Here is a 13153-nt window from a genome sequence, read left to right as displayed (position 1 = left end):
TTTTACAGTCTTTAGCAAGGTGTTCAGTAGAAGCACAACATCTGTAGCATACCCCGAACCTCTTTAGAAGCTCCTTGCGTTCCTGGAGCGGTTTCTTCCTGAAGCCGATGCACTTTTTTAAGGGATGTGGCTTCTTGTGGATGGGACATTCACGATTTGGGTTCTCTATCTTTTCACCTTTGTTACTCTTGTCTGGGGCTGGTGTTGGTAAGGGAAGAATATCCGTCTTCTTCACTGACACTGGACCTCTGCGGTTTCTGTCGTTCGAGCGTGCGCTGACGTATTTAGAAGGAGGTGAAGCTGGGCCACTGGATTCTTGGTAAGAAAAGCTTGGGTCGTTCTTGCGCTCTGCCACGTCTTTTATAAACTCACAGAAGTAGGAGAATGGAGGAAATGACACTTGATGGTCTTTCTTGTATTTTGACCCTAGTGTAGTCCACCTTTCTTGCACGTTGTACGGTAGCTTGGAGATAATGGGATTTACTCCACGAGCAGTGTCCAGGTAGCTGAGGCCAGGTAGGTGGGTGTCTGCCTTGGCCAGCTGGAGCTCTAACAGCAAGTCACTGAGCTCTAGGAACTTTGAACTGTCCTTGCTTGATATCTTTGGAAAACTCTGTAATCGCTTGAACAGTGCGTCCTCTATGGCTTCTGGACTGCCAAAGTTTTTCTCTAGTCTTTCCCATGCAGCCATGAGACCAGCCGTTGGATTACTGATATGTACAGACCTGAGTCTCTTGACACGCTCGGTGGATTGTGGTCCTAGCCATCTGATTAGCAGGTCCAGCTCTTCGGCAGCAGTGATGCCGAGGTCACTAGTTACGGTTCTAAAGGCATTTTTCCAACCTCTGTAATTTTCAGGTTGGTCGTCAAACCTTGTGAGACCGGTTTTAGTAAGTTCGCGGCGAATCATGTACCTTGCGAAGTCGGACATGTCTGTTCTTTCTGACTTAGGATGCACGAATGTGGGCTGAGCGGTGTTGTACATAGGAGTGGAGACGTCTTGGACTTGAAACGTGGGTAAGTATGGAGTGGCGTATGCATTTAGTCCAGCAACCGGTTTGGTGGGTATAGTCTCTGCTACATGCGGAGCTGGCACTGTGCGGTTGTCGAGAGTATAATGACCTGCCGGTATATTGGGTTGCGTGTAGATAATAGCCTGTGGAGTTTGATGAGATGCAGGGTCTTGGCGCATACTGGAATACGAAGGAAGTTCAAGTTTGGGAGCATTGTACTGACCTTGAGTGTAGGGTTCTGTAAGTTGATCGGCATCCTGGTGTCCTGGAGAAGCATGAACGCCATCAGAAGTGTTAGTGATGATCTGCGGTTCGCCATTTTGGCTTAGCACGTAGTCTCTTGTGCGTTCAATAGGGTCCTCCGCCTCCACTTCACACAAACTGATGCTGTCTCTTTGACTCCCACTGATAGCTCGCTCCAGGATCCTTAACTCCGCCATGGCTGTTGCGTGCTCACATTCCTTCTCCAGAGCTTCCTTGCGTGCTGCATCCGCATCCATTTCTGCTCTCTTTTGTGCTGTGGCTGCATCCATTTCTGCTCTGGCTGCTTCTATTTCTGCTCTCTTTTGTGCTGTGGCTGCATCCATTTCTGCTCTCTTTTGCGCAAAGGCTGCTTGTATCTTAGACGTTTCTGCCTTAGCACGTGCCCTTATAAGCTGCTGGCTGAGAGTGGAATATTTTGATGAACTTGACCTAGATGAGCGTTTTGAGTGCTTAGACGATTTGGATGAGCGAGATGATGCATCTGGTGTCCGTGCAATTTTAGCCTCTATCTTTGTCTTAATGTCGCGTACGGTGCAGTCCCTTTCAGAATTAAGCTGCTGGAAACTTTGCAATTCTTTTAAAGTCTCTGGCAAATTCAGTTTCTTCAGGAGAATAATGTATTGGTCAGTCTTCTCCATATACCTTTGGTATGCTGTGCATAATTGTTCTAGGGCTCCCTCAAGTGGTAACTCATGAGAAGCAGGCCTTGATACAGTGTCTATGTGACTCAGCACTTTCTCCCACAGTGAAGACACATCACTATATACAACACATTTTTCAGTCTCTAAATTCTCCATGACTTTCCATGTAGGTTTAACTGTACGTTTTCCTCTTTCACTAGCTGGTGGATGGGGATCTGGGTCTCTGTCCTGTGTTTGTAAGTCTGGTAGGGACATTGTATTCCTTGCTTCAGACATGATTTGTTTGCAGGCAGGAAGAGTGGATGATGAGGGTTATACTTCTCACTGTTTATCTGCAGTGTGTGCTTCTATGCACGCTGGGGTCTGGCTGGGAACTGGGTTACTGTGTATCTGGGAAATGTCCTTTTCCACTGAGGTTCAGCACAGACCTTTAGTTACTGTCTCTGAAGGCAGGCTATTCCTTTTTACTATTCTGACTCATGGGTATGTAGAACGCAGTGGTGCCTGGATAGGCCAATTCTTTTGGGCGCTTCCGTATTCACCTGTACTCACGTTCATACCGATTTATCAGATAGCTTAACTCAGCCACGTTCTCATGTAAGAAGACTCCAGGAAAAGAGGATTGCTTTAACTGAAATTCTTGTATTATGATGAAAGCAGCAGGTAAAAAGGAATATTCAACAGAGGACATGTAATAGGATGCATACAGATATGGGGATGATGACAAAATGGAGAATAAGGGCGTGAACAAACATACATCACAGGACTACAGTGAGAGAGTTGGGACAAAATAAAGGGAAAGGCAAACTTCTGCCTAGAAAGAAAGGATGGAACACAAACAATGCAAACATTAAATGATTTCTCAAGTCGTGGGACATGACAGGCTCTCATTACTATTTATATGTGGTGCTGGATCGGCATGTATATAGTGACTCAGAGAAAGGGTAAGGGGGCAGTAGGTGATGGGACAGTCTGCAAAAAGGGCATCTTTACCATTTAAATATACAATGACTATTTAGGATTCTTGTGATTTTGCGACTGATATAGGGTATTAGTAATTGACATTTTTTATTTAAAATAATGAGGTTTTAAAACAAATAAATTATTTGCTGGACCATATTTTTTTTAGAACTGTGCACTGTATTGTTCCTTTGTTTCTTCTATTGGAAATGTAGCAATAAATTAACTGAGCACAATAAGAATCAGGGAGCTCTTGTTGCAGCTTCAACCAATTGTTTTACCTTATTACAAGCTGGATTCACAGGTACACAGCTCAATTCTGATGTATAATTTCATCCAAGCCTCTGCTGCTTCTGTCTCTATGTAACACAGAGAAAGAGGAGCAGAAATACCTTTTGTTTCTGTGTATTGTATACGGGAGACATCAAAGCTACTAGTCTACACCCACTATTGCAGAGAGAACAGAAAATTAAAGGAAACCTGTAATGTAAAAATACACTATTAACCTGCAGACTTGGGGATAATCTGCAGGTTAATAACATTCTGAAGCTGGCTGGCGCCCCTACGAGCCCCACTGCTAGGATGAAATTACTTTAATTCCTCTCGACAGGCTTGGGCTTTCAGTCATGCGGTGGGCCGGCGAGGCTGTAACCGCGCCCCGGCAGTGACTGAAAGCCAGCTCTAATGCTGAGCTGTGACTGAAGCTACGCCAGCTCATATCTGCAGGTTAATCGTGTTTTATTACTGAGAGTGCAGAAATGAAATTAAAATGCAAGATTCATGTCAAATAATGACTAATTAATGTTATTCCTCATGTACACACATGGATAGCTTATTTTGCGAATATACAGTTGTTCATTTACGTTTAAGAATTTAGGGAATTTCAGAATAAATTGAATATGTTATTATTATTTTTTATTTATATAGCACCATCGATTCCATGGTGCTGTACATGAGAAGGGGTTACAGATATCACTTACAGTAAACAAACTAACAATGACAGACTGATACAGAGGGGCGAGGACCCTGCCCTTGCGGGCTTACATTCTACAGGATGGTGGGGAAGGATGTTAATATATGTTATGTGTTATCCTCTTTTTACCATTTTATATAATTATTATACAATAGCCATTTACGAAGATGTAGGAATGTGTAGTTGGTGTTTGGAATCTAGAGGCACCAGATGTAGTTCAATGGTCCTATTACAGGTTGTCTCTATGTATTATGAAACCCTACAAGACTCTTGATCTGCATTTGCTTTTTTTTTTTTATTCATTGAAATATCCTGGTTCCTACGCAGCTACAATGGCAGTCATAGACAGTCACAGGGAGCCACACAAGGACCTCTCACTGAACCAGAGGTACTTGGCACTTTGCTCCATGTGCCCATTTACATAATTTAATAATGTAACATTATAAAATACATTTCTCTGCGTTCCCTATAAGCCGCTAATGGGAATAGAATCTATTTGTATTCTAAAATATTGGCTGAATGGTTACAAAATGAGTTGTATTACCAGCAGTTATCTGTTCTTACTCTCTTTAAATGATTACTGTGTCCAATAGAGCAATGCAAACTGTACATAGTTATTAAAAGAGCAGTGTGCATTCATTAGTGTGCAGTGGTGATAATCCCCCAGGGCAATTACAGTGAATGAGAAGATATGATCTGCTGAGGAGACTGTCAAGGAAAGTATCTTGGGAGTTCATGGAGCAACGTGATGTACATATTGTATATTGTGTGTTTATAATCCCAGACAAGGAGGCAAGCAAGGAGCCAATGAACGTCAAGGAATTGAAAAGTCATTTTTGCTACAGTAATTTTATTACAGCTGTTTAGTGCAAGAGCGTCTACAGTATCTCCACTTGCTACATAAGCATTTCACTACACACAACACATAATAACTAGTGATGAGCGAGTGTACTCGTTGCTTGGGTTTTCCAGAGCACGCTCGGGTAATCTCCGAGTATTTATGACTGCTCGGAGATTTAGTTTTCATCGCCACTGCTGAATGATTTACAGCTACTACCCAGCCTGAGTACATGTGGGGGTTGCCTGGTTGCTAGGAAATCCCCACATGTAATCAAGCTGGCTAATAGCTGTAAATCATTCAGCTGCCGCGATGAAAACTTAATCTCCGAACACTAACAAATACTCGGAGGTCACCCGAGCGTGCTCTGGAAAACCCAAGCAACGAGTACACTCGCTCATCACTAATAATAATCCTTCTTGTTCCAGCTCTTTTTACTATGTGTCTTCCAGTTCTTTCTTGTTCCAGAATCGTTCCTCTTTGTTTTGCAATCCTACTTATTCCAGCATCTTACCCCTCTTGTTTCACCACATTTTCCCCTTTGTTTTTCAGGCATACACCTTATTTCCTTTGTCTTGCAGACCCTCTTTTTCCTGTACGTAACCTCCCATGTATTGTGGTCCCTCTTGTTCCAGTACCTTTGCCCCTTGTTTTATAGTCCTTCACATTTCTGTATCTTATCCCCCTTGCTTGAGGTCCCTCTTGATCCAGCACTTTGCCTTGTACTTTATTCCCTCTTGTCTTGCAGTTCCTCTTGCTCCAGCATAAATGCTAACTTATCAAGAACAGATAGAGGGGCACATTTTGGCCATGCCCCTGGCCACACCCGAATACACACCCATTTACCATTTCTTTTTCCCATGGCAGGAGGAGATGTCAGAGGGGTGGTGGTAGTGAGGGACATTCAGCAAACGCCCCAGACAGTAGGGAGTAGACCAAAATCTGGGACTGTCCACTGTATTCAGGACAGCTAAGACTAGAGATGAGAGTATCAATTCGTGGGACTCTGTTCAAGCATCCAATGACGACGTGGGTCACAGGTGAGTATTAGAAGTAGCGACACAGCCCTGACGTGCTGGGACTGAGCCCTAAAATCGGGATAGTCCCACTAAATCTGGGACGGTTGGGAGCTATGTCTCCAGTACTTTGACCCCCCTTGTCAAGTCCTTTATGTTCCTGAACCTTATACCTCTTGTCTTGCAGTCACCCTAGTTCCAATATTTTGTGGTCTTGAAGTCTTCATGTTTCCTTTACCTCTTGTCTTGCAGTCCTTCTTGTTCCACTACCTTATCCCATTGTCTTGCTGTCTTTCTTAATCTAGTACTTTCTCCCGTCTTGCAGTTGTTAATGTTCCTGTACCTTATTCTCTTGTCTTGGAATCTTTCTTGTTGTATTACCATATCTCCTTTGTTTTCTAACATTGTATGTCTCTGTACCTTATCCTCTTCGTCTTGTAAAACTTTTTGTTTTGGCACTTTTGCCATCACCTTGTAATTCTTATTCCTGCACCTTTTCCCTCATTTTCCACATTTTATTTTAGTATTGTTATCTTTCCTTCCCTACAGTATATCAAATCATTATTGTGAATGCAAAGATGTGAAGATGTACAGAATATATTCCTATAACTTCTGTGGAAGAGCTCATTGTGTCCAATAGTTATTAGATACCATGCATCATATTGAGGATCACATTCTGTAATCTATAGTCAGTATGAATGAAATGTCCCCATTACTGTTTATAATGATCTGATATTTTACCTCTGCAAAAATACAGCCTTTGAACAGCCTGCATTTGTGATCTTCCTTTTTTTACGAGTAACATTAGCACAAAATACTCATAAGCTGCTGGAAATAATATATTGTCACAATCGGTTAAATGGTCCATTAATTGTAAACAGGGTAATGTTTTCTGGTGAATGGAGATACTTTCAGTAAATTGCTTTTATATCTCTTGAAAACTGAACTAATGTCTTGATAGAAATAAAAAAATAGAAGCTAAACCTGGAAACCTCCTAAGGCCTGATGAAAAAGCGGAGGCTGCCGCTGATAAAGCAAGGTGAGATTCTGCGGGTGTAAGGTGCTAAGCTGCGAGCTTACTGCCTATTTAGGTGAAGATTCTCGCAAATCCCTTAGGTATCAAACTGTGGTGAGGGATTTCTAGAACATAAATGTATTTCTGAGCAGAATAGAGAATAGTAGAATACGGCTGGTAAGTGGACTATATTAATGCAAATGTTAGAGATCCACCACAGTCGGGATGCTGCTCTTAGGGAACTATACATATAACTGAAGCGCTACCTTATTGGGATGGGCAAAGATGGCGGATTCAGATGGGCAAAGTAGACGGATATCTTCATCTGCCAGGACAAGATATTTTGTCCCTTAGCCAAGGAGGTAGATAGCAAAACGTTATGCAATATGGCTACTAAAGAACAGAGATGAGAGCCTCCTGCTTCGTTCCATGCCTTTTGTGTTTGGCAGCAAGAGTTGGTGCAGGACCCTTCTTCCCCAAAGGACATACACTGTTTTCATACAAGATGGTAGGGAATTGTTCCAAGTGTTCATTGATGGGAAAAAAATACTGGGCTCATATTTCTTGCATGACAACAGCTGGCACCATATTGAGTCATTTTTTATAGTTGCCCATTTACACGCAGAGACCAGCGGCACGATATGTCTGCCGACTGGTAAACTTATACAGATCAATAGTTGTTTGCCTGCCTGCCTAAATAGGCAAACCAAAGCAAACAATGTGGACTGAGCAATCTATAGTAGATCGCTCAGTGCCCATAGGCTGCCACAGTGCGAGTCCTGTTCACACAAGACGATGCACATCCAAGAATGATGATCTTTTATGTTCATTCATTGGGGGATCGGCAAGATAATGAAACAAGCATTTTTAGCAATGCTTATTCACAACCATCTTGCAGTGGAAATACCTCTTATGTCTTCATCTCTTTTAAAGTGAACCTGATAAGTGCTGACCAATCTGAGGGCAGCATGAATCAGGCACCGGCTGTATGAACGCAGAGAGGTGTGTTAGACTCGGAAATGCTGCGGTGATTCAGAGCAAAACATACCACCAGGGGCTGAGACTGCGCTGTAGACTAGTCGGGACAGGTTGGTCCCCATCCAGTGACAAGGTAGTGGGATGGGAGAAGCTGCTGGGGACCCTCCTGTCCGACTAGTCTGCAGTGTGGGCTCTGTCCCCAGCGGCTTTTAAAGGTCTAAGGTCCTAAGTATTCTAAGCAGTGTAAAACCAGCCATAAAAACGGTTGGGTGCCATAGCCCAATTATCATCATTGAGCTGTCAACAAATTCGCTATTGCATATTTCCAAGGGCATTTAATTTTAAGAATGCATAAATGATAAGTTTGGGGCTGTGTTCTTGTATGCAGCATGTAACATAACGAATGTACGGGGATTTTCTTTTTTTTATCAAATTTTATAATTCTATTTGCAACAAACCCTCATGAAATTGTGGGGAAACACAAAGCTTTCTACGGCAACTTGGGAGCTTTATGAGCAGTGTTATTTCCATAGCATGGATAAAAAAATCATTGTTATAGGAGGCTGGATTTCAATGTAAATCTACTTTGTGCCCATCAATATATAACGGTAGAAGAGATATAGCGCAGCAGGCGGTGAGTCAAACTACCGTTTATGCTGCAATATGGGAGCTATGCTTTCCGATCTGCACAACCTTCCCTAAACATGACAAATGTAAAATGTAAAAGAGAAATCCATTAGAAGCACAAGTAAACAAAAACTAGATTGGCCATCTGTGCACTGTAGCAGAAAGCAGCCATTCTGCTCTTACACCCACTTTTTATAGACTTAAGAAGAACTGTTTTCAATCTTTATCCCATACATAATAAATTATCTGTGTAAAAGTCACCAGGAAATGCTCCTCTACAATGAAAATCTACGTATTACATTGTAACGCGGAATCGGCAGATCTATAAATTGCTGTTTATCATGGATGTAGGCTAAATTGTTTTTTTGGGTTCCCTTCTCTCTAAGGCTGTGTAACCGGCTATGGATGGTAACTGCCAAATCAACATTGCAAATGTTATTGTAGGAAACTAAACTGCAGATGGAATGAGAAATGATGTCAGAAATGGCAAAATGCAGATGATTAGGGTAGATAAGGACATGTTTATCAAGTAGTGTGTGCTTCAAGGCAATGTTTGGCAGACGGCAAAGCCTTACGAGTGGGCACTATGTCTTCCAGCCAATCTGTCCTCCATTGCCTCCTAATTCCATCCACTTAAAGAGAACCACTAACAATGATTTCACGAATGAAACCAGTTGTACGTCTGTATCAGTCAGCAAAAAAATTATACCTGTTTTGTAGTAATCTGATGTACCAGCACTAAGAAATCAAAATTGAAGCCTCATGCAAACTAGTGCATTTGTGGCAGATACTTCTCGCTTGGATTGACACCCCAACTGGCCAACTAAAATCTTGTGCATGTTCCATTATTGTCATGGCTGGTGCAGGTGCTTTACGTTCCTTTGTGACCAAATGCATTGTTATCGGAAAGTAACGGCGGTATCGGTGCATACATAACATTTCACCTGGCATGACAGCTGGGTAGTGATATCAGTCAAGGAGGGTGGTGGCAGAAGATGGGAATAAGGAGTCTTACTGGGCAGCCACCAATGCTTTGTTTTAGGAAAAATAAAAACAGCATACTGATCTAAATCCCATTAAACATCTGTGCAGAGATCTTAAAAAATTGCTGTTGGGAGAACGAACCTTCAGGCCATGTACACACGCTGCGGATTTCATTGCGGAATTTTCCGCAGCGGATTTGATAAATCCGCAGTGCAAAACCGCTGCGGTTTTTACTGCGGATTTATCGCGTTTTTTATTGCGGTTTCCGCTGCGGTTTTTCACCTGCAGCTTCCTATTGGAGCAAGTGTAAAAACCGCTGCGGATTCCACACAAAGAATTGACATGCTGCGGAAAATAAACCGCAGCGTTTCCACGCGTTTTTTTCCGCAGCATGTGCACTGCGGATTTAATTTCCCATAGCATTACATGGTACTATAAATGCATGGGAAACCGCTGCGGATCCGCAGCTGCGGAAATGCTGCGGATCCGCCGCAAAATCCGCGTGTGCACATACCCTCAAATATCAGAGAACTGGAGCAGTTTTGTAAAATAAGAGTGGTCCAAAACTCCAGTTGAGAGGTGTAAGAAGCTTATTGATGGTTATAACAAGCGATGGATTGCAGTTATTTATTCCAAAGGGTGTGCAACTAAATATTAAGTTGAGTGCAATAACAATTTGTTTTGGCCCATTTTTGGAGTTTTTGTGAAATTATATCCAATTTGCCTTTTTTTCTGTTTTTTTTTTGTGCTTTTCCAATACACACAAAGGAAATAAACATGTATATAACTAAACGTGTGTAATTACAATAATTTTCTGGGAGAAATATATTTTCTGGAACAATTTCAAGGATGCCAACACTTTCGGCCATGACTGCTTCTGCATATCTGCATTTGAATAAATGAAAATAGCTAAGTCCGATGCTGCACTTTGCTTTATCCGTGATATAGACTTAAAAGGAAAAGCCCCCCGTTCATCCATTCAAATCCTCCTAACCTTGGTCTTGTCTTAATTGGTGGAGGACCCAGTGGTGGGACCCACAATGATCTTACAGTTATCACCTACCCAGTGGTCAAATGATAACTTCCTTAGTCCACAATATTTTTTGATGCTGGCTAAAAACTGGAATTTTTCTTCCACACCGAGTACAATAGTCAGAACCAACTACTCACCTTTTGGCTGCTACAATGCTGACTGCACAGATGTCAGATTGTCAGATTTAGCTCATGTCTGCCTCTACATGACTTGAATCCTGCAATGAAAAAGGAACATAGAATAGATATAGTGGGGCAAAAATATGACTGAATGCCATTAAAAAAACATCTGAATGTTTACACGAAAAGGGAACCTGTTGTCATAAATGCGTGATGTCCTCCTGGGAGATCTGGTGTTAGAAGATCACTATACATCTCGTGAATGGCAGATCTTCCATTTAGCCTGTGTGTTTGTGTCCCATATTAAATGGATTTAGTTTCCTTAGTTCCTGAAGAAGTTAATAACCATTTTTATGCTGGTCAAAAACTTGCAGCTCCATTGTCAGCTGCTTCTGATCTGGTCACTACCTTTCCCTATAAAATATGGCCAGACCTTCTTTGTCTTGCCAGTGAAAGCTTTGCTTCCTAGCTCCCTGGAGACACTGTGCTGAATAGGAGATCCTTGTTGCTACTGGAGATTGTTGCGTGCTGTTGCTGGGTATACGCTTTCCTCATTGTCCTATTCCCATTTGGTTGGTGCATTCCTTTCCTTCCCTATATACCTCTTTACATTTGGTGTTTGTATAAGGTAAATAAGACACAAAGACAAAACAGAGATACTTTGTGATCTTTGTGTCTTGGTTACCTTATATTTCGGTCCTAGGACTCATGAAATGTTGGAGGGGACAGATAAGGGTTTAACAGGAGCATAGTAAGTTCAGAGACTCTGGCCTCCCTAACGGGACAGGGATAGTTAGGATCCCAGTTCTAGGGACAGTTTGAGGCCCTTCCTTTCTTACCGAAGACCGTCACAACGTGACACCTGTTGATTGATTCACACTGCTCAAATCGCAGGCAGCATACATCAAAGCCTGGTTCACAGTGCTGGCAAGGTGATTGACCAGTATCTCCCCAAGCGAGAGACCTGTTAATCACTTCTAGCACAATGAGAAAAACTAGTTGGAGGCAAGGCCAGATGATTGTCATCTCAGGCCCTCAGCCGTATCTTCTAAGTACGGTATATGGTCTCTGAAACGTCAGAGCTTTTCAGATAGGGATATACCGTACCGGGCTGCAATTGTAAAGCAAAGCTCCGAATTATGGTACTTGTGGTTTGAGCCGCATGAATCAGGTGGCAGTTTCCCTCTACTGTATTCTCCTATGCAAAATATAAACAGTATAACACATACAATGAATAGAATAGCATCATATATTTGTATCATGTAGTCAACCATGCATCATTCATATAATGTATATTACATAAACATATATTCATATAAATCTATACAAATATTGTTCACTAAATATCCCCAATAAGAGACCTGTTTTTTGAGATGACACTTGTCTATAGAAACAGCGCCACTCTTGCTATTGTGCTATGTTTGGGTATTACACCCTCAAAAAATCCTGTCTTCATTATAGAAAGTGATTTACAGCTGTCAGCTAATTTGTAAGAATTTTCTATCTGTATTAAGTTAATTCTTTACATTTCTTATTCTTCATTTTCTTCCTATGTTGGATAACAACTTTGCTGATTTCTGAAACAAATTACTAGTATTGCGCAGAATTTCATTATTTTCAATAATGGCCGTCCTATAATATATGCAGTCTTATACTAAAACAACTTCAGCGTTAAGTCCAGAGATCACGTGAAATGTAATTAATCAGCAAATGAAGCAAACAAACAGAAAACTGCAGGGTCATTTCCTTCATCCAGCAGGTAATGATATGAATGGAGTGGACGGGAATTTCATTTGTTCTATGTCAGTCTGTAGAAAAATCTTCCGCACTTTCCAGCGTGGATGCTGATTAATTTCTGAAACCAAGGATGCCACACTAAATGGCTCATTACGCAGCCCTAATCGATCGTGGCAGCCTAGTCAAAAGGTCCACGATGAAATCACTAATCTAATTTCCAACCAATGCAGCAATTTGTGAATAATGATTGCTATGTAAGATAGAAATTACATGTGACACAAGAAAAGACAGTGATTACTACAAGTCAGGTAACCTCACAGTGTGAAATAAGGAAAAAGATCTACATCAATGAATGTTTATCACGTGGTAAGGCAAGTAAGCGCATGGAACCAATTTATGGCCACCACACATTTTTTTCTAAAAGAATGCCGTAACAAAACTGCTTTGTATTTATTTAGATTCCCATAGATCACTGCCTTGAAACTAAGTCTCCATACATAGTTGTGTCTCGTATCAGTATCCCCTCGGAGTTGCAGCTGGGGATTTCAATCACCTAACCAGTAACCTACTACTGATGAGGGGCAAAAACCCTGAAACAGTGCTGGTATGAGTTACTTTGCATATTTTTTCAGATGAAGCATCATCTTGAGGATAGGTTGACACAAGCGTAGACTCTCTCCTCCGACAGAATCACATCGATTATGGTAATGACACCCAATCAAACTCTGATCTGAGTTTGATCCGAGTTTCAGGTTAGTGTGATCTGATTCTCGACTGACAGAATCAGAGTCCATAAAAAAATCAGACGGCACTCACATGTCATCCAAGTGTAGTTAGATGTTTTCCACTCTCCCATGAATTGAACGGGTGCGTGTCATCCGATTTGCGTTGCAAATTGGAGCATGCTGAGATTTTTTTTCTCATGCCGAATTGGTGTTAGAAAAAAAAACTCTGA

At 41.7% G+C, this 13153-nt stretch overlaps 1 protein-coding gene across 12 annotated transcripts in view; it reads right to left on the bottom strand.

Annotated features, from left to right (window-relative positions):
• The window catches only part of APBB2 (amyloid beta precursor protein binding family B member 2), a 398629-nt gene that overhangs the window by 301183 nt on the left and 84293 nt on the right, over positions 1-13153 (bottom strand). For 10 of the 12 annotated variants that reach the window (XM_077279860.1, XM_077279859.1, XM_077279856.1 and 7 more), the window contains one exon: positions 10480-10559. The exons of the other annotated variants lie outside the window; for them this stretch is intronic. The gene's annotated coding sequence lies outside the window, so the exon portion shown is untranslated. The remainder of the gene's footprint in view (positions 1-10479; positions 10560-13153) is intronic. 12 annotated transcript variants of the gene reach the window in all.

This window comes from Ranitomeya variabilis, chromosome 1 (genome assembly GCF_051348905.1).
Source record: "Ranitomeya variabilis isolate aRanVar5 chromosome 1, aRanVar5.hap1, whole genome shotgun sequence".
Taxonomy (NCBI): domain Eukaryota; kingdom Metazoa; phylum Chordata; class Amphibia; order Anura; family Dendrobatidae; genus Ranitomeya; species Ranitomeya variabilis.
Note: the sequence above shows the minus strand (reverse complement) of the source record. Positions and strands in the feature narration are given on the sequence as shown.